This window comes from Rhinatrema bivittatum, chromosome 1 (genome assembly GCF_901001135.1).
Source record: "Rhinatrema bivittatum chromosome 1, aRhiBiv1.1, whole genome shotgun sequence".
Lineage (NCBI taxonomy): Eukaryota > Metazoa > Chordata > Amphibia > Gymnophiona > Rhinatrematidae > Rhinatrema > Rhinatrema bivittatum.
In genome coordinates, this window is record NC_042615.1 from 273,779,812 (window position 1) to 273,802,286 (window position 22,475).

Genomic DNA, 22,475 nt, shown 5'->3' on the forward strand with positions numbered 1-22,475 from the left:
CCAGGTCACAAATACCTGGCAGTATCCCAAACAGGAATAAGAAGTGTCTTTCCAAATATACATGGCTAATAGTGGCTTATGGACTTTTTTTTTCCAGGAAGTTTTTTGAACCCTTTTTATATACAGTACAATAACTCCTTTCATCACATCCTCTGGCAACAAATCCCACAGTTTAATTGTGTGCTGAATGAAAAAAAAGAAAAAAAAATACTTTCTCCAGTTTGTTTTAAAAGTGTTCCTTATTAGCTTCATGAAGTGTCCTCTAGTTCTTGTACTACAGGAAAGCAGAGTTGCTTACCTGTAACAGGTGTTCTCCCAGGACAGCAGGATGTTAGTCCTTACTTGTGGGTGACATCAGTGGATGGAGCCCTGTCATGGAAAACTTTTCTGTCAAAGTTTCTAGAAAGATTTGACTGACACTGGCACACTGAGTGCACTGAGCATGCCCAGCCTGCCATTATACCTGTGTCCACAGGTGTCTCCCTTCAGTCTCATGTGTAGCAAAATGTGCGAGCAAAAAATAATATAATAAAACGAATGTGGACCCAACTCTGCGGGGTGGCGGGTAAGTTCCGTGAGGATTATCATCCTGCTGTCCTGGGAGAACAACTGTTACAGGTAAACAACTCTGTTTTCTCCCAGGACAAGCAGGATGGTAGTCCTCACATGTGGGTGATTAGCAAGCTACAGGCTGACTCATATTACAGCAGACCAATAGCAGATAACCTGTGCAGAGGAACAATAATTGGGGAGCTATTAGCAATGATGAGGCAGCCTGACATTACAGCAGGTGGTTGTAGAAGGAGTTGGGGAGCATAGTGGAAGGAAGCATTCCAAGACAGATTGGCCAAGGCAGAGTCTTGAAAGACTTCCATACGTAAGCATTAGGGGGCTGCGAATGTGTGAGGAGACTTACAAGTCGCAGCCTGTCGGCAGCTGGTACTGAACGATAGCATGGTACCGATGTTGTCATGTTCGTTAGAGAATGTGCCTTCATTCACCCCTGGAGAGGAAGGCCTGCTTTTCATAGCAGAATTCAATACAGTCTGCTAGTCATTTAGAGAGAGTCTGTTTGCCCACTGGAACTCGCAGCTTGTCTTTTGCCAAAGAAGGAAAGAGTTAGGTGTAATTCCTATGGAGTGTAGTGCGTTCTAGATAGAATGCAAGTGCACTCTTACAGTCCAAGGAGTGGAAAACCCTCTCGCCCTGGTGAGAGAGAGGTGTTGGGAAAAGTGGGCAGAGTATATTCTGAGTACGGTGAGAGGCTGCGTCTACCTTAAGAGGGATATGAGGGTGATTACGTAGGACCACTCGGTCATGGAGGAACGCAGGGTCGGATGAATATGTAACAAGGTGTGTAACTCACTGACCCTGTTGGCAGAAGTGATGACTACAAGTGAAAGAAGTTCCCATGCCAGACTATTAAGTGATAGGAATGTAAAGGCTCGAACGGGGAATGTATGAGTCTTGTAAGCACTAAATGTAGGCCCCATTCCATAACCAGTTAAAAAAGAGGTGGCTTAATCAGTGGATAACCCATGGTAAGCTAACTCAGAAGGGGTTCAACCGTTACTCGGGCATCCCCACTCCCAAGTGGTAAGCTGAATTTGAACCGAGGTGTACCCATGTGGAGGATGTCTGGGGAGCAGAATCCGAGGGAGTAAGAGAAAAAGAGTGGTGTAGAAAAAGGGGGTATTACCCTTTTGTATGTGCCATGTGGCAAATCATGCCATTTCGAATGGAAAGATTTATGTGTGGAAGGCTGTTGTGATGCTACCAGTACCTGAGAACATCGGTGAGTCTGTGATATGAGACTGACCTGTGAGAAGGTGAATTGATTACTGGTGTGATAGGTTGAGAAGTATGGGAAAGCATACCTGTCGCAGTCAGGACGTGGGTCTGAGAAACTGAATCCCGTCCTGTTGCAGCATAATGAGAGTTTTGGCTATGAGAGGTGTCGAAAGAGACACATATAAGAGGCCTTTGTAGCAGGACGAGCAAAGGCGTCAATGGGAACACATTCCGAGACATGTGTAGGGAGTAGAATCTGTCCACCTTATGGTTCGATTCGGACGCAGAGAGCAAGGTCGGTTGACCTCAGCGCTAGAAGATTTTGCTCTGACATGTAGTCAGAGACCATTCGAGAGGATGGAAACATCTATGGAGAAGGTCTGCTAGTGCGTTCGATAAGTCTGTTAGATAAGTGGCCCGGGAATGCATGGAGTGTGCAAGGGCCAAAGGCTAGAGCTGTGAAGCTTCCTCGCAGAGCAGCTAAGAGGTTGTGCATGCTTGTGTGTTGGAATACCACATTGCCAGTATGCTGTCTGTCTGTATGCACAAAGGTTTGTTGCAGAGGCAGTATTTTAAGGCATAAAAGGCATAACTCATGGCTCAAAGCTCCAGGAAGCTGATGTGAAACTCTGTATGGAGTGGAATAGATGCATATTGGGTTGGGAAGATGTGGATTCGAACTCTTCAACCCTAAGTAAATTCGACCGTGACCTGGACCGTTTGAGGATTTGGTTCTAGATCGGTAATATGGATCAGGGACGAAAGCAGTTGAACGGCTTAGAGCCACTGATAATTGAAATTCCACTGAATTTTACTCATAGCCAATCTGGGCATATGAGTAAAGTGGATAGTGAAAAAACCCCGTGGGCCATCAATGAAAGAACTGAGGGGCTGAGGTTATGATGCGTGCATGCAGAGATGTGTAGGAATTTGTCAGTATGTCTGCGCGTTTGTTGGGCAGGAAGTTTGTTGCGACTGTAATGTCCAGAACTGTTCCATATGGGATTTATGGTAGTTAAACAGCAATCCCAGGTAGTAGATTTATAGTGAGTCATGGAGAATTTAGAGCTCCTTGCTTGGATTGACTGCTGTTAGGCAGTTGTCCATGCAAGGAAAAGCGTGAATGATGTTTTACTCCGTAGAGAAACAGCAGTCACTGCTAGTGATTTGGTGAAATACACAAGTTGTAGAAGCTAGTGCAACCGGCAGAACTTGGGATTGGAATATTGTTGACTCACTATGAAGCACATAGAAAGACTAGAGGAGAGAGGCAACCCACTTACTGCGGTAAGGGAAGCATGGTGATGAGAGACATCAGTTTACCTGTCCCTTCTGAAGAAAGTTGACATTTCTGAGGTCCAGGATGGGTGGAGAGCATCTGCTTTCTGTTGAAAGAAAGAATAATGAGATTAAGAACTCCCCCCCACTCCCCGCACCTTGTAGCGTCCGGGGGACTATACCCTGAGCCCTGGGGTGGCCGCTCTGATATCCGGCAAAGTTGAGAGACCAGGAGGTGTCCAACTGGCGGAGCTGATGTAATCTGGATATAAGCTAGTCTCCCATGGGAGCGTGAGCGGTAAAAGTCTTACCCGCATCTCTGTCTGCTGTGCAAGAAAACGTCGAGAGCTGTCGCCAGGTCTCGAGGTGGGCTTGCAGTTGAGGCAGTGTCTGCTGGATCTTGTGTCTAGCAGATCAGCTAATGTATCTGGGACTTCAGGCCTTAATTAGGAATCAGAAGCCAGAGTAATATCAAGGACGGAGTCCTGTTGCTGACAACGGGAGGATGTCTCGATGTAATTCCAAATTATTGGTAGAGAGGTTCACTTGGTGTTGTATCAGACATAGCTGGTAATAGCGATATGTGACACTAATATGGTTCTTGGAAGATAACATGACCTAGAACCTTCCAAAACCATGTGGCCCAACTTAGCGACCAGGTATCGATGGGATTGCTGCTGAAGCGGGATTAGAGTATTTACCGTCCTTCGTGGTGGATCACAGAAGGATGAGTCCGTGAATATCGATGGCTCCTTGGAATTCAGGAGGCATCGAGAACAGCCTGAGTAACGTAAATGTCCGGCTCAACTCTGTAATCTGGTACGGTAGCGCAGCTACGGAGGAGACAGGCTAGGCGTGTCTGGCGCTTCCACATTATTTTGTGGTGGCTCAGAACCCCGCACCGGTGTCGGTGGGGAATGCCTCGGTGCAGAGGAGCACATGACTCATGAACCCGGGCCCGCTTCGCAACTGGCTCAATGTATATTGACACCAGGGTGGAATAGGTATCCCTCGGAGCTTGGCCAGGTCATTCTCCAGCACCGAGGAACTGCCACCGATGTGCGGAACAGTGGTGGTGGCAGTAGCAATGTCTCCCTCGGCGCTCAGCGTGGTCATTTTCCAGCACTGAATAAGATAGCACCGACGTCCTGGATTGCATCGGTGGCAGATGGTCACCATGCCAGTGACTATGATTGTCACTGTGCTCGGCCTGGTCTTTCCCCAGCGCCGAGGTGGATGCCCTCGCTGTCTTGGATGGCAAGTGGTGAAGGACTGTCAGCATGCCTGCACTGCTCTTGGCACTGTCTAGTGCCCTAGGATGATACGGGGCTTTGGTTAAGAACCCGAAGCATGGAGCATTTTGTTTAGTCGAGGGCATTGTGTTTAGGTGCTACGGTAGTATTGACAGTATTGATGGTGGCATTGAAGGTAGCCTCGAGGGTATCGTCGAAAGCATCGATGGAAGCATCGATGGCACGGTCAGAGCACCGACAACATTGACGGAAGCACCGATGGAATCGGTGTAGGTATCGATGGAATCGATGTGGCATCAAAGATTCATTGATGGCATCGGCGAAATCAATGGCAGCATAGACAAAATCGATGAGGGCATCAACAGCATCAGTGGAATTGACAAAGGTATTGATGACATCGATGAAATAGAGACAGGCATTGATGGCATGAGTGAAATCAACCCAGGCATCAAAGGCATTGATGGAATTGACCCAGATATCGATGGAATCGATGGCACTGATGTGGGCATCGATGGAATTCATGGGGGGATCAGTGTCGTGCATGTAAACATCGATGGCACTGATAGAATCAATGCAGGCATCGATGGAACCGAAGGGGGCAACAATGGCATCGATGGAGGCCGGACGGCATGGATGGAGGCACAGACGGTATCGATGGGGGCATCGAACGCAACGAAGGTACCGAGGGAATCGATGGAGGCATGGATTCGACAGCGATCCTGGTGGCAACGGTAACCGTGGACGTCCCTATCCCTCTAGCCCTAATAACCAGGTGGAGGATTGCAGGAGGACACTCGCAGGCTTTGTGGGGCTAATTGAGGATGAAAACATAGGGAGAGGGAAGGCCACAATTTGGTTGGTAGGCCAGGAAAACCATTAGTGAGGTGACAGGAACCGACCGAAAAACAGGGCATAGTACTCACCGAGCGTCGATTAAATGTACGCGAAGGGAGACCCGAGTAGGGAAAAATTATTTGTGAAGTAAAACTTCAAGTGTTTCTGTGAGGAAAAGTTGTGAGAATTTCTCACAGAGCTCCTGACCTAACTGCAGCACGGAAAAAAGAAGACTGAAGGGAGACACCTGTGGACACAGGGATAATGGCATGCTGGGCATGCTCAGTGCACTCAGTGTGCCAGTGTCAGTCAAAGTTTTCTAGAAACTTTGACAGAAAAGTTTTCTGTGACAGGGCTCCATCCACTGACGTCACCCACATGTGAGGACTACCATCCTGCTTGTCCTGGGAGAAAAGGTAATCACCCATTCCCCCCAACCATGATTTATGGACCTCTATTATATCTCCTCTCAGCCATCTCTTTTTCAGGCTGCAGAGCCGTAACCTGTTTAGCCTTTCTTCATAGGGAAGTCATTCCAGCCCCTTTATCAATTTGGTTACCTTTCGCTGTACTTTTTCTAGTTTTGCTGTATCTTTTTTGAGATGTGACCAGAACTGCATACATTATTCAAAGTGTGGTCACAGCATGGATCAATACAGAGACATTATGATATCTTCCATTTTATTTTCCATAATACATAACATCTATTAATTTTTATAAATGTGAGCTGGGGATTTCAAGGTATTGCCCACATTGACTCCAAATTCCTTTTCCTGGGTAGTGACGCCTAATAAAGATTATTCTTCCCTATATGCATCAATTTACACTTGCCCATATTAAATTTTATCTGCCCTTTATACACCCAATCCCCTAGTCTATCAAGGTCCTCTAATAATTTCTCTCCATTAACTTGTGCTTTAACTACTTTTAATAATTTTGTGTCACCTGCAAATCTTTTCATTTAATTCTTAGAAAGCACCAGTCCCAATACGGATCCTGGGGGTACTCCGCTAGTTATCTTTCTCCACTAAAAGAAGACCATTGATTCCTACTCGTTTCCTATCTTTTATCCAGTTTACAATCCTCAAAAGGACATTGCTTCCTATTGTATGATTTGTTAATTTCCTGATGAGTCTCTTATGAGGGACTTTTTCAAATGCCTTTTGAAAATCTAGATATGCTATATCAACCAACTCACCCTTGTCCACATGTGTATTAACCCCTTCAAAAAAAAAAAATCAGATTTGTAAGGTAAGATTTCCTTTTGCTAAATCAATGTTGGCTCTGCCCTCTTAATCACTGGCTATACAGATTGCCAGTAATTTTGTTCTTGAGAATAGCTTTTATCATTTTGCACTGCACTGTTGTCAAGCTCACTAGTTTGCATTTTCCCAGATCACACCTATAGCCCTTTTAAATAAAATGGGCAACAAACTGGCCACCCTCCAATCTTAAGGTACCGTAGCTGATTTGAATGAGAAGTTAGAGATTACTAGAAATAAGCCAGCAATTTCATTTTTTAGTTCCTTCAAAACTCTAGTATATATGATTACCATCAGGTCCCAGTGGTTTGCTACTCATTTAGTTTGTCTGTTTGGTCTATTACATTTTCCTAGTTTACTGTGATTTGCTTTAGTTTTCTGAACCATCACTGTCAAAGAATGTTTCTGGTGTAGGTATCTAACCAACATCTTTCTGAGTAAAGACAAAAGCAAAGAATTGTATTTTATTTTTTGCTATGATCTGGTTTTCCTTGAGTGCCCATTTTATCCTTTGGTCATCTAGTGGTCCAACCACCTCCAAAACAGGCTTCTTGCTTTGAATATATTTGAAAAAGTTTTAAAGTTTTTGCCTCTCTGGCAAGCTTCTTTTCAAATTCTCTTTTGATCTATCTTATTAATGCTTTACATATAACTTGCCAGTGCTTATGATCTTTACTGTTTTCTTCATTTGGTTCCACATTCCAGTATCTGAAGGACATCTTTTTCACCTCACTATTTAACCATATCGACTGCTGTTTGGTCTTCTTTCTACCTCTTTTAATGCAAGGAATACATCTAGTCTGGGGTTCCAAGATGACATTTTTTAAACAACATCCACACCAAATGCAAACTTTTAACTTTTACAACCGTTCCTTTTATTTTCTAATTTCTTCATTTTATCAAGGTGTCTGTGTTTAAATTTAATGCTACCACAATAGATTTTGTTAACATCCTCTCTTCAGTGAGTATGTTAATTTCAATTATGCTATGATCACTGTTGCCAAGCGGCCCTACCACTGTTATCACAGTGAGAATTAGATCTAGAATAATCCCCTTTTTTGTCAGTGCCAGGACTAGCTGCTCCATGAAGCCGTCATTTATGGCATCAAGAAATTTTACCTCTCTACCATGTCCCAATGAGACATTTGCTCAATCAGTATTGGGTTAAGTGACATCTCCTAATATTATTGAGTTTCCTAGTTTGTCATCCATAGCAATGCCACAGTGCATCTTGTTTCCTGCAAGACTTTAATCCTGTATGACTCTATGCCATCTTTAACATATAGCACCACTCTTCATCAGCTTAACCTGGCCTATCATTCAGATATAACTTGAACCCTATTATCATATGTCCTAGTGGTTATTTTCCTTCCATGAGATCTTTGAGATGCTTATGGTGTCTACATCTTTTTTCAGTGCCATACATTCTAACTCTCCCATCTTATTTTTTAAACTTCTGGAATTTGCATACAGACAATTGAAATTGTGTTATTTAAAAATACTAAAAATACAAAAATATAAGAAACAGAAGGTCGCTCTAATATAGTACCATAGAGCAAGGAGAAAATAAAACATTAGGTAGTGCATCAGCTTGATTTATCAAAAGAATCAAAATAGTCATCAAGAAGTTTCCACACCTAAGACCACAAAGCAAGACGATGACTCTTAACAGCAATAGCTTTTTCTTATTTACAGTATAGCCAGACCTAATTCCACCAGAAATGCTCATTAAGTAGTTCACTGTGTTTCCAGAATGATAAAATTAAATGAATGGTAACAGCAAGGAAAAAGTCTAATAATTTATGGTGCGGAACTGAAAGAGGAAACAGCAAAGCCTCCCCCCTCCCAGAGAATAACTATATGGTAAGTGAGGGGGGGGGCGTCAAGATGTAAAACCTGGGAAATAATACCCCACACCCATTGCCAAAAAGGCAACACCGTGGGACAAAAATATAACATGAGATAATGGGCCTTTGGAGAAGGCAATTATGTGAAGACTTTATATCCGTCCAAAAGCGTTTCCAGGGAGTCCACACCGCCCTTTGAGAAACAAAATAAGAAGACTGAGTCAAACTGGAGGACAGCGAAACATGCAAAGAGGAACACCAAAAGAACCACCAATCCACCACATCTGAAGAACAGTCAGTTTCTGAGAGCCATAAACTCTGCAGCCCGGTTACAGCAGGAAAAAGAGAATCCTTGAGAGATTTATAAATCTGAGAGGCCAAATGGCCTAAGGGACCAAAATACCGGAAAAGCACATACAGTTTAGGAAAGTCAGATAAACAAAACTTGAAAAAGCAGAGAAGGCGTTAGACACTCATGAAATTGCAACCCAGCAAAATTGAGATATAGGTAAGAAATAAATATCCCTCAATTCGGAGAAAGAATTGAGTGAATTCCCACGGAGAAGAGTGGAAAGAAACCAAATACCACAAGCTTGCCAACTCCTCCAGTTGATAGTGGCATCTCCAATAAGAATGAGCGGGTGGAACCATAAAGGTGCCAACCGCGAAAGCCACCAGGCGAGAGAAGAAGACACCAGGTGATCATATTCTGAAAAAGCCCGGTGAGAGGAGTTTAAAATGGGATTGGATTTAACAAAGTGAATGGGAGATATCCCTATAACAACTCCGAAGGGAAAAGGAGAGAGTAACTCTCGCTCTATATGCACCTACGGAAGACCATCTGAAAAGGAAAGCAAATCAGAGAGCCAGTGGGATCCCTGCTGTAAAATGAATGCCTGATGGTAGCTAAAAAATCCATAAAGTTAACCCACCCACAACTCTTGTCTGCTTTTAACTTGGAGTGCGCAATAGGAGGAGATTTTTGGTGCCAAAGAAAATGAGAAAGCAAGCGAGCCACCTGCTTTTAAAAATCTCCCAAAAAAAATGAGGATCATGGAAAATACAAAATTTAAGCATGGAGCCAACACCATTTTAATAGTATCTAGATGCCGCCACCAGGTTAAGTGAAAGGGAGACTATTGTAAGGTAGAATCACATAACATTTGAAAAGGGAAACCTCACATTGAGAGAGGTTGGAGGGCAGCTTTTCAAAAAATCGAACACCCAGATATTTACAACCTTGATCTGTTTTTTGAAACAGATAGGCAGACACATCCACCCAGGACCCAGAAGAGTTTAATAAAAGTAACTCAGTTTTATGCCAATTGACTCAATATCCAGAAAAAGAAGAATAATCAGAAATAAGGGAAAGCAAATGCAGGAGGGAAGAAACAGGATTAGCAATAAATAACAAAACACCATCTGTATAAGTCAAAAGCTTATAAGTGTCGGAGCCAAAATCAGCACCTTCAATAGCAGGATCATTCCGTATAGCCAATAACAGGGGTTCCAAAGCCAGGTCGAAAAGGAAGGGATACAGGGGGCAACACTGTCTGGTGCCTTTAAGCAATTCAAAATGAGGGGAAATTCTATTATTAAAATACAAAAAGGCAGAGGGGTGGTGATAGAGAAGTTGGATCAAAGCCAAACCACCATAGGGTATTTAATAAATATTGCCATTCAACTCTATCGAATTCTTTTTCAGCATTCAGAGAGAAAGAGCAATCACCAGAGAGGAGGAGGATTTGGTCAACTCCTGAATATAAGTTGAAGAAATAAATCAGGCATTATTGGAAATAGGTCGGGTCTCGATAAAGCCAGATTGATCAGGATAAATGAGAGCTGCCATAACATCTGCCAGCCAGGTTGCCAGGATCTTAGCGAATAGCTTATAATCAGTATTTAGAAGAGAAATAGGCCTATAGTTGGAAACTAACTGAGGATCTCTCCTTGGCTTTGAAAGCACCACAATGCAAGCTTCAGAGAAAAGAGATAGAAGTGGGGTGAGACCCCATATCAGAAAAAAAGGTAAGCAACCAGGGGACAAGCAGTTTCTGGAAGACCCAACAGAAGTTCACATTGAAGCCGTCCGGTCCTGGGGCTTTTCCTCCCTTCAAGGTAGACAAAGCTGTGGCAATCTTAACCGAAGTGATGGGGCTAACCAGATCCGCTCACTACTCTGAAGTAAGAGTAGGATAATGTAACTGTGAAAGAAATTGATTAATAGCAGATGAAGAAGACTCAGATTTATACAAATTATTATAAAAATCAGTATCAGACAACAGGGTGCCGCCATGTGGAGACTTGATCGCATGAATGCGTTTCTTTTCCTTTTTTAGATAATTTGCCAAAATATGACCACACTTGTTATTCTCTGCATAATACCGAGCCTTCTGAATAAATAGGGATTTCTCAGCATGTAAGCTCAGAAGTTTATTGTACTCATAACACGCTTTCTGCAAACCAATTAAAGTATCCTGAGAGGGGCAAGTAACATGTTCCTTCTCCAACTGAACTACAAAGGCATGTAATAAGGAAAGTGCTTCTTCCTGCGTCTTCCGAGATCTAATACTATAACTAATGATCTCCCCCCCGAATAGTGGCCTTGAAAGCCACCCAAACCATTGGAGAAGGAACATCTGGGCTGTCATTGTGCAAAGAAAATATTCAATAATATTATTTTGGAGAAAGCCAGGAAAAGCAGAGTCCTCCAAGAGAGTTGAATTAAACCGCCATATATGATCTTCCACTAAGGGGGAAGCAAGGGTAAAGGTAAACGAAACTGCTGCATGATCTGAAACCAAAATGGGGTGAATGGCAGTGGACTGAATACTAGGGAACAAGGAACCTAAAATCAAAAAGTAATCTATACGGGAGTATGTGGAGTGAGGAGAAGAATAAAAAGAATAATCCTTATCGGTGGGATGTAACACCAGATAAGACCAGACCAGAGGCATCTATAAGATTATGAAGGACCTTATATGCCTTGGTGTAAGAAATCCTAGCATTAGACTGTTTGTCCAAGATGAGATCTAAAGGTTGATTGAAATCACCACCAATAACCAACTGTCAGGATCCCTCCCCCAAAAGCTGTGAAAACACATCCTGAAAAAAACTGGGATCAGCAGCATTAGGGGCATAGAGATTTAAAAAAGTGAATTTCTCAGACCCAAAGGCAACCTGCACAGACACCCAATGATGTTCAAGATCAGCAGCATGTTGTAAAATATTAGCCCCCAACATCTTATGAAATAAAAGAGCAACCCACGCTTCTTATGCTGTGCAGGACTGAAAAAACTCCCCAACCCAAGCTTGCTTCAATTTGAGAGATTCCACTGATGAAATATGCATCTCCTGAAGCACAAACACAAGGAGTTGAATCGGTATAAAAATGGACTTTATTGAATCTTGCCCGACTCTGGCCGAGTTTCGCTCATTCGAGCTGCCTCAGGGGCTTGAGAGCCACTTGAGTTGGCTCAGATTAGCATGGATCTCTCATATCATACTTTAGAGAAACATCAGCAAAAACCTAACTATACAAACTGTTGAATCTGTTTTTACCAATGGAATCTCTTTTTTGAACCAGCCACTTTTAACAACACCACTGTAAGCGCCAATGGCGATTCAGTACTACTCGCTGCTCAACACAAAATGTGTTTGTTGCCATCAGCCATCTTGGATCGGTTGCCGGTTTGTTTTCTTGGACCTCTCCTGAAGCACAGCAACATCAGCATGCAGAGTTTAAATAAGACAACATTTTCTTGCTTTAATTGGGTGTGAAAGACTGTTAACACTGAGGGAAATTACTTGTAAAGCAGAAGCCATAGCACAAATACACAAAGAAATAGTAAGCTCAACATGCTCCATGGAAATGCATACAGCACAGACCTACTAACAAAAAAAAAAAAAAAAAAAGACTAGGCAGCTCATCAGAAAAAAAGACACTACAAAAGGAAAAAAAATTGACATAGAGAGATATAATAAAAGAGCCAAAGCCAAAAACTTGGCAGCATGAATGAAATGAGCCTCAGGGCAGAACCAATAGCCAGACAAGATCCAACTAGAACTAACAATATGAAACTACGCCCATACCTGAATGTGAGAAGAAAAATGGTAGCCTAAAAAAGGGAGTCTGTCGAAAAATGAAATCAGCATTCCCCTACAGAAATGGAAATAAGACAAACAAACTGAATTGTAAGCAATCATGGAATCACTGAACTGCCAAACACAAAGGGAGTCCCTCAGTTGTGACCATCAATAACAGAGATTTAGGAAAAAACAAGACAGCGTGCAGAACAATGATTCATGTCACCATTTTCTGCGCAGATTCTAAGGAAGATAGAAACGAGACCAATTCCTCAGGCACCTTGAAGTTCTTCATCTGATTGATGGCAGGTCACCTGTATCCGTGCTGGATAAATGAGGCCATATTGAACCCCCAAAGCCTGCAGGCAGGGACGGAGGGCCAGGAAGACCTTACCCTTTGCTGTGGTAGTTTTGGCCAGATCAGGCACAAAAAGAAGAGTATGTCCCTGAAAAGTAATGAGCGATCTGGTGCGAGCCGACGAAAGCACCTCTAAGACTTGCGGGTAGCAAAGTAATTTGAAAATGGTAGGCCTCGGAAAATGAGAATTCTTGAGAGGTCTAGACAGAATCCTGGGAGCACGCTCTATCTCAAAAGGTAAGTCCAATTTCAGTTGGAGGCATTCAGGAATCATTGTAGACAAAAATCTTATCACATCAGATCCCTCGATGCCTTCTGGAACACAGAGGATATGCACATTGCTGCGGCGATTCCGGTTAGCCAATCCTCGAGGGTTCTTTGCAGGCGATCCACTTTTTGTGCCAGTTGTGAGAGAAGTGATGCAGTTTGAGTTTTGACATCTTCCAGCCACACTTGAAAGGTCGCCAATTGCTGAGACATTGTAGATAAGTCTGAGCAAATGGCCATCATGGTTTCTATGTTTATTTGGAGCATTTCCTTTAGTTGCTTTAGCTCTGCAAGAACCAGTCCAGCAGATGCCATAGTTTTAGAGTGTGTCGATTTGTCAGGAGATGGAGGATCTTGTTTTGAGTGCTTTCTGCCAGCAGTCGCTGCAAAATCAGCCTTGATCTTGCCAGGTTTTGTTCCAGACATTACCGGCACTAGTGAGTGAGTACTAGTGAGTACAAGAATCCAGAGACGCATTCAAAAATAATAAGAGCGAAGTAGCAGAGCCAATTAGGATCTTGAAGAGCAGCTGGATCAAGCAGCCATCTTGGTTGCTGCTCAAGAGCATCCCCTTCAAAATTGTGTTTTTTAATTTTATTCACAACCTGCCTAGCAGCTGAAATGGGTAGTTTAAAATCATATGTCTCTGTAGATCTTTATTTAAATATATCTGAGGTACATCTATCTCTATCTCAACCTTTGTACTAACTTCCCTGTTAAGCCTGTATTCTTAGAAGATACCTCACTCTGAATCATGTGCACCTGAACCACTGTCTGCTTTCCCCAATCTAGTTTATAAGTTGCCCTAGTGCCTTTTTTTTAATATAAACTTTTCATTTGTAGATTTTTTTTATTATAACTTTAAGTACATTTTTGGCATACAACTGTTAATATCTAAACTGTACAGCACACTGAATCCTTACAAATGTTCATAGCATAGGAGAGCTTGAAAAGGCATAAGGTAATTGAAAAATAAAAATTTTCCACTATAAGTGGATCATTAAAGTCTAACATATAATATACTCTGCAGACAATTCCTATACAAACAGAAATACAGATAACCTATGTCAAACCTTAAATGTGTGATAGGAACCCCATATTTTATTATAATTAAAGGTTTCATTTTTTATAGCATATCACAATTTCTCTAAATCCACTATGTCCCATACCTGGGCTTGCCAGTATTCTAAACCAGGTTCAGATTTCCAAAAATTGGCTATGGTAAACAGGCCTCGAGACGGAGATGATTGACCAGAGATCAATATTTAACCTGAACAACAGAGCCATGCCAACGACCCAACAGTGCTAGTGAGGAGCCACAAAAATAGGGAAGTCTAAGACAGGGGCGTAAGGTGACTGCTTAAGTTGGTGGTGCACTATGAAATTTACTGCTGCCATGTGCCCTACCCTCTGAGCTGCCTCCCCAGCCTGACATTATCAACAAAGGCCGGGCCCAAAATGTCTCCTTTGACATGTTAATCCACATTACATTGAGCCAGCCATTGATGATGATGTTAGGCTGGGGAAGCAGTTCAGAGTGTTGGCAGGCTGTAGCTGTAGCAGAGCTTTACTTTATCAGTAACTGTTGGCAGTGAGGGCCAGCTCAAGGCAATCTGCTGCCTGAGGTGAGGGATGAGATGGCCCTCTCCCACCACCAAGGTACTCAAAAGGGATGCACTGACCAAGATACCGGCCCTCACTAACTTACCATGTAAAAACAATTCAAATTCTGGGATCACCTCAGTAACAGCTCTTCCCCTGCTCTTCAATGTTCCCTCTCCTCTCCCCCTGCACTGTCCCTTCTCTCCCTGCCCCAACTGTCACCTCTAAGCCAATCGGGCTGCAACTTAAACACTGGCACCTCCTCTCCTCTGCAGTCTGTGGTGAAACATCCCCTTTGGAACCATGGGGCTCTGTATCTACGGAGCCCCACATGGTTCAAACGTGCTGTTAGAACTGCATAGGGCCACAGAGTTCTAACAATAGAGACTCGCAGTTCAAACACAGGATGTTCCACCGCGGGCCCACAGGAGGAAGGTGCCGCTGGTGTTTAAGCTGCAACGCAGCCAGCTTAGAAGTGTTAGTTGGGGCAGAGAAAGAGCAGGGAAAGAATTTGATTAAGGGGAAGAGCAGAGAAAAATGGGAGGCAGGGACCGGTGGGGGGATTGACTAGAGTTCCCAACTTTCAACTGTGAAAATTCTGAACACTTGGACCCAAGGAGTAAAATTTTTGTACATGTCTTTCCACTTAACTCTTTATTTTAAACATGCAACCCAATACCGACTCTGTCTCCTCCCCTCCCCTTTTGTACTTGATATCACACCTCTTTACCCATCTCTGCCATCCCAGGGCCAGTGCAAGGATATTATGTTCACTAGGCAAAGCTTACAACCTTGCGTGACCCCTCTCCACACACAATTAAAAATTATGCAGTTATAGTAGATTCAAAATATAGTCTTTTGAGGTAAAAATATCACAACGTATATTATGAGGTCTATATTCAGCTGCTGCATGGCTTTGCTAATTAGCCAGATCAACTTATTTGGCTAACTAATGCTGTATTTTATTTTATTTATTTAAAAAGTATTTATATACCGTTTTTTAAAAAATAAATTTTATCAAAAACGGTTCACAGATTTAAAACCAAAAATAAAATAATCAAAATAAAATGGAATTTTTAAACTTTACATAAAAATTGGTAATAACTAGACAGAATGCTAGTATATAAGGTTATTAAAAATATAAAAAGTTTGGAACCATGGGCTTATTGTTTTGGGGGAAAAGGGGAAAAAGGGGGGGAAGGGGAACGGGAGGAGGAAGGGGAAGTGGGAGAAATAGAGCGTAAAAATTATATGAGATAAAGGGAAGAAGGGAGAAGGGTATGATAGTTGGAAACGTGTGAATGAGCAGGTATGTTGTAGTTATGTGTAGTATAAATGGGATTGTAATGGGTGTAACTATGTTTAAGAGGGTAATTTCGGTATTGATGATTAAGTTTAATTAGAAGACGTGTTGAATGCAAGTTGAAAAAGATATGTTTTGAGAGATTTTTTGAAATGTGCAGGGTTGGATATCGAGCGAAGATGGTTTGGTAAAGTGTTCCAAAGTGTTGGACCGGCTATTGAAAAGGCTCTTTTTCTAGTGAGGTCTAATCTGGCTTGTTTAGGAGAAGGGATATCTAGTAAATTTTGGTTAAGTGATCTTAAGTGTCGCGTCGGTTTGTATATGCGCAGTATTGAACAAAGCCAGGTAGAAGTATGATTATGGTTATGAATTAAACTATGGATAATAGAGAGAATTTTGTATTTTATTCTGAACTTTATGGGTAACCAGTGTAATGATTGTAGAATAGGGGTGATATGATGACGTAAAGATGCTCTGGTTAGTATCCGGGCTGCAGAGTTTTGGATCAGTTGAAGGGGGTATAGTGAAGAGTCTGACAATCCAATGGTGTAGCCGCACTGCTGAATATACCTGTTATCTTACAGTTAACTGGTTAAGTATATCCAGCTAACTTTAGGATAGCCCTATGGCCCAATCAGAGTTAGCCAGATCAACTGGCTAATTCTGAATATAGACAGGTCGATACAGTACAGTGCGCTCTGACGGACTGTTAGCTGCCATTTGGACATGCGTTTTCGATGCGCTAGCTTTACCCCTTATTCAGTAAGGGGTAATAGCGCGTCCAAAATGTGCGTCCAACCCCCCCCCCCCCCCGAACCTAATAGCGCCCGCAACATGCAAATGCATGTTGATGGCCCTATTAGGTATTCCCGCGCAATTCAGTAAGTAAAATGTGCAGCCAAGCCGCACATTTTACTTTAAGAAATTAGCACTTACCCAAAGGTAGGCGCTAATTTCTGCCGGCGCCAGGAAGTGCTCAGAAAAGCAGTAAAAACTGCTTTTCTGTGCACCCTCCGACTTAATATCATGGCGATATTAAGTCGGAGGCCCCCAAAGTTAAAAAAAGTTAAAAATTTAAAAAAAAAAAAATTTGAAATGGGCCCGCGGCTCGCGTATTGAAAACCAGACGCTCAATTTTGCCGGCGTCCGGTTTCCAAACCCGTGGCTGTCAGCGGGCTCGAGAACAGACGCCGGCAAAATTGAGCGTCGGCTGTCATGCAGGGCTTTACAGACCTAAGTGTGTATAGGGAAGATATGATAGAGACATTTAAATACTTCCAAATAATCAATGCATAGGTGTGCCTCCTTTAATGGGAAAAAAATCCCTTTGGAATGAGGGGTCATGAGATGAAGTGAAAGGAGGCAGACACAGGAGTAATCAAAAGAAATATATCTTTACAGAAAGGGTGGTGAATGCATGGAACAGCCTTCCCGTAGAGTTGGTGAAGACAAGGACAATATTAGAATTAAAGAAAACAGAGAACATTTACAGAGCATCTCTGAGGAAGTAGGACTATAAAGCGAAGCAGATTTGTCTGGGAAAAGCGGATGAGCCATATAGTCTTTATCTGCCATTGTTTTCTATGTTTGTAATTTAATACTTAAAAATGGTATTGGAATTTCCATAGCCAGGAAAAGCGTGAAAACTCCGATAGAAATTACAGGTATTGTGTACCTGTTCAAAAGACTGAATCATCTTCAGCATTTTTAAACTCCGGAAGGCGAGTATTTCCATATATCTGGGTTTTGCTGAATCGCAACTGTTGTAAAAAGAGCATATAGGGTGGTTAAAAAGATATTCAGCCCAGCTCAAAATAACAGGGTGTGTAAGAGATGCAGCTACCATATTCTCTACTGTGCCCATGATCTGGCCCATAAAGGGTATTCATCTCCCAGAGCTTTGAACACCGACTATATTTAGTTCTGCCTAGGGCTAGAATATCTCTGGAAGGACTCTTACCACATCCAAGTAATTCCCACCTTTTCTTTCCTTCTCATGGTAAAAATGGAAAACCTAGCTGAAAAGAAAAAAAAAAAATCCTTGCCATTTTATTCTTTTGCCTGCTGCCAGAAAGAAAAATGAACAAATATTTTTTACTATGGAAATTGCAATAGCTGCCCTTTTTTTTTTTTTAATGTCCAAATCCACTTTGAGAGACAGTTGCACTTTCTCCTCAGAATGCCGCCATGCTCACCTTTATAAAACAACTTAGCCAGATCCAATACCCTTTATGAGCATCCCGACACTCACTTAAGGGGAGAATTTTTAAATTGTTTTTTGTGCTAAAAGACCCATATCTATTTCTGGGCCGAGCACGAACACATATTTTAAAAGCCGCAAATTATGTGCATGCTTGAGGGAAAAAAAGGGGAGGGTGGAAAAGGTGTGGGGCCTAGGCTTTCCAGGGCGGGGCCAATAGTTACACACATAATTCCATATTTTAAAAACAGTGACTGCAGCGTGTGGTGGTCTGTTAGCCACATACATAAGGACATAAGATATGCCATACTGGGTCAGACCAAGGGACCATCAAGTAATTTTACTTCTGCTCCTGATGAGGTGTAAGTCTTCATAAAGCTCTGTTAGGGCCTAAATTGACTGGGTGAGGGGTCTGGGTCAACCGGGAGAGTGTAGAACCAGAGGGGTGTGGATGAGCTTGAGAGAGATTGGGCAAACTAGTGAACTAATGAGCAAAAGTGGCTATGTCCTTCAAGAAAGCATGTTTTAAAATCCTCTTTCCTGCGCACATTAAAGCCGACAAATTCTAAAAGAAGCTACAGAATTTACGTTTGCTCGAGTAACTGATTAAAATTAGCACATTAGGTATATTTTAAATCATACATGCATAATTAAGTGCACGATTTAAAATTCCAGAGTATGTTCACTCACGCACCCATACACGTATGGGCACCCACGTGCTTGTTTTAAAGTTACCATCTTATTGTACATTACTCCAGCCTTTGCATCCACTCTCTCATATATGCACCAGCAGTACACGTGCTCTGGATATGCACACACATTCATTCTGACCCATCATTCATGCTCATACATATGACTGTACACAGCAGATAATGGATTACAACAGGGGTGGCCAACTCCAGTCCTCAAGTGGCACAAACAGGCCAGGTTTTCAGGATAACCACAATGAATATGCATGAGAGAGATTTGCATGCACTGCCTCAATTGCATGAACATTTATCTGATATATACTCACTGTGGATATCCTGAAAACCTGACTGGCTGTGGGGTCACCAGGACAGATTTCATAAGCTCTGCTCTATTGATTGTAGTCCAGGGAGTGGCCAGAACAGCTTTGAGAATCCTTGAAAGAAGTTGACATTAGGTTTCCCTTCTATCCAGTAATTGCCATTGGGGTCTAGGTAGCAGGATGTTCAGGCAACATCACTAGTTTTTGAGCAAGTATCACTAATTCTGGTAGCTGTTTAGAAACAACTGGCTTTAATAAGGAGTGATATTCTACAAGCAGTCAAACTTCCATGGCTGGTAGTTAGGAAATATCCTTAGCAATGTGCACAGGAATAAATGAGCAGCCTTAACAGCCAATTGTTTTTTTTTAATGACTTCATCTATTATGCTCCTTGGCCTAGCTATGATGGATAGGTCTTTGAGGATGAGTCTTGGTTTGCATTTTTTTTTTTTTTTGCTTTGTACTTCTTGTTAGGCTTACTTTCCCAGTAATTTATGTATTGAATTATTAAATATCTTTAATGCACCCTGGATAGTATGCTATATACAGCTTTTAAATAAAAGTACAAGTCTGTGGCTTGAAGAGAGCACCTTTGTTTATGGATATTGTAGGCGAGGTCCAGCATTCCTACAAAGGCATATTTTGCTCCAGACAGAGGTGCTTACAGAGGGTACCTAACATCCATCTGACCAGACCTACTATCTCTCAGCTGTGGGAGGTATTGTGTGATAGAGGTGTTTAAAATCATGAGAGGTCTAGAACAGGTAGATGGGTACTTGCCAGGTTCTTATGGCCTAGATTGGGCACTGTTAGAAACAGGATGCTGGGCATGATGAACCCTTGGTCTGACCCAGTATGGCATGTTCTTATGGCTTCCTAACTTTAAGGCAGGAAACTATATCTCTAGGTTTTTCTTTTCTTTTACATTAACCTTTCAAGTGCAGAAATTAATGTTTTATCTTTTTCCTGCCTGAACTGAAAGCTTTCTTGGAAATTAGAAGACCTGTAATCTCTTCCCCAGTGTTTAATAACTAAACGGGCAATTGTATTTAGCTGCAAGTTATAACCATGTGATAGCCATTTCTTGTTGTTATTATTTTTCTTCATATTCTCCCTAAAAAATATTTTGCCCCTCTCTTAGGCCTGGATTTATCAAAATGCAATAAGTATCGCATGCGATAGCAAAAGGGGTGTGTTTTATGCTAATATACAGTTTATCGCAAGCACAAATTGTGATAACATTTCAGAGTTTGTGATAAGTGCCATACTTGTTGTATTTCCTGCATACAACCACTGGGGGACCATTGTTAAAGGTCCCAGGGAGGAGAGAGAGGGAGAGGGAGGGAGAGAGAGAGACTAGCCATAATGTCCTCTCCCTAGATAGGTATTTGTATCCCTATGGGAGGTCCATCTAGTAACTCGAGGTGAGGTTTAGGTATTAGTGTAGGGGGTAAGGGGCCACTTTGATGTACGAACAGAACAGTGGTCTCTTGTGAAGATTTGACGACCTTCGGAGTGAGGAAACTCACTCCAAGATGATATTTGTGCAAGGTTCTCTCCACCTAGCTTGATAGACTCTCTACCTGGGTAAAATCAAACTAGGTGGAGAGAACCTTGCACAAATCTCATCTTTGGGTGAGTTCCTCTCTCTATAGGTGATCAAATCTCCACAAGAGACCACTGTTCTGTTCATACGTCTCACGTTGAATGTCAAAGTGGCTAACATCTTGCCGCCCCGTAATGCAAGCTATTGCATGGCTTAACGCTACTGAAAAAGGTGTAGTTAAAATCGGCGTTAAGTCTGTGCAATAGCACTTCGCAGACTGGCAAACCCAGCCCACTCCCGCCCCTAACTCCTCCTCTTTTTCAGATTTGCATTGCACCCTATGATATGGTACTATCGCATGCGTTAAGGGCCTATCGCATGTGTTAACAGGGCTTTTTGCATGCAATAAGCCCTTAACGCATGTGAAAACGCCTTACCGCATTTTGATAAATGACCCCCTTATTTTGCCTTGCTAGGTTTTGGAAGTCTTGGTTTTCTTTTTTTTACTCTGTTTCTATTTGTCTAATGGAAAATGTTATATTTCATTTCTAATCCATACATTTTTACAAACAATGATATTCTTTGTTCTTGTAAAATTTGCAAAAATTATAAATAATTAAAAAAAAAAAAAAAGCCTGAGGCTTGTCAAAGGGACAAGACCTTTGAGTAGATACTCCTGAGTAAGGAATTCCTGGAGCATCCTTTCGTTCCAAAAGGACGCAATGCCATCTTTCTATCCTTGGCCATCAAGAAACCTTGGATTCCTCTCAGCTATTCACCATTTTCTCCAACTCACTGCTGAATAAAGGAGAATCCTTGAAAGGTAACCCTGTGAGGTTGGGCTTGGACACAGTGGCTACCAACCAACTTCACAGCCATAATAGTCATCTAGCCACTATCACAGAAGCCATCCCTTTAGCGGCCAAGCACACTAAGTCCCAACTCACATCGGCTAAGTTTGTGGCCCCATCAAGGAACCACTATCAGACCCTGTTCCTTGTGTCTCCTGAAAGACGCAAACCAGCCCGAGCTACCAGGCAGCAGTAAGAATCAATCTGCAAGGCAGTGCCAAGGCGTCAAAGGTTTACTTAAGGATAGCCTTAATCTCCTATCCTGAGCACCTTCTAGAACTGCCCCTCCTTCCGCTGGAAAGGCAGTTTGCTAGAAACCATGCGCAGCAAGGTAACCACCCTTGGAAGTCACAACTGAACCCTTGCCTTCGGATCTAAAGGGTTTAACACCCATTAATGTGCACCCCCCTTTTAAACTTGCTTCTGGGTGCTCCATTCAAGGGTCAGTCATCCTTAAATTGGATTCAGGAGGGGAAACATGACACTTTGCATAAGGTGATCAAGATGGGATCCTACATTTGCAAGTCCCATAGCGTCACCCCCGTTCACACTGAGTGCCTTCAGGGTCTACTTCAACAGACCTGGCCACTCTAGTGGAAGAGAGTCTGATGTGATTCTGAATCTGGTGGGATTTCTCCCTATTCAAAGAGGGAAAATCCAAATCCCTGTCGGAGTCATCCGACATAGCATGAGCCACACCCTCCCTGAACATTACCAGGGTCCAGCTTCCCTGCGACTTTGCACTCAGAAGATGGCAAGTGAGAGCCTTGAGTAAGCAAACTCTTCATAGTAGGTTGCTTCGCTTCCTTCAGGTACCTCTGCAGAAAAACATTCTGAAGGCCCTGAAAATATTCCACCCAGGAAAAGAGGAGGATGGTTTCGTATGAGGGCCCATAGGCCCAAACCTGACACTCTTTGACCCTTTTCCCGAAGAAGTCACTGTCACCTGGAACAAGGGGTGAGGGGACATAACTGCTGTCACCTTCCG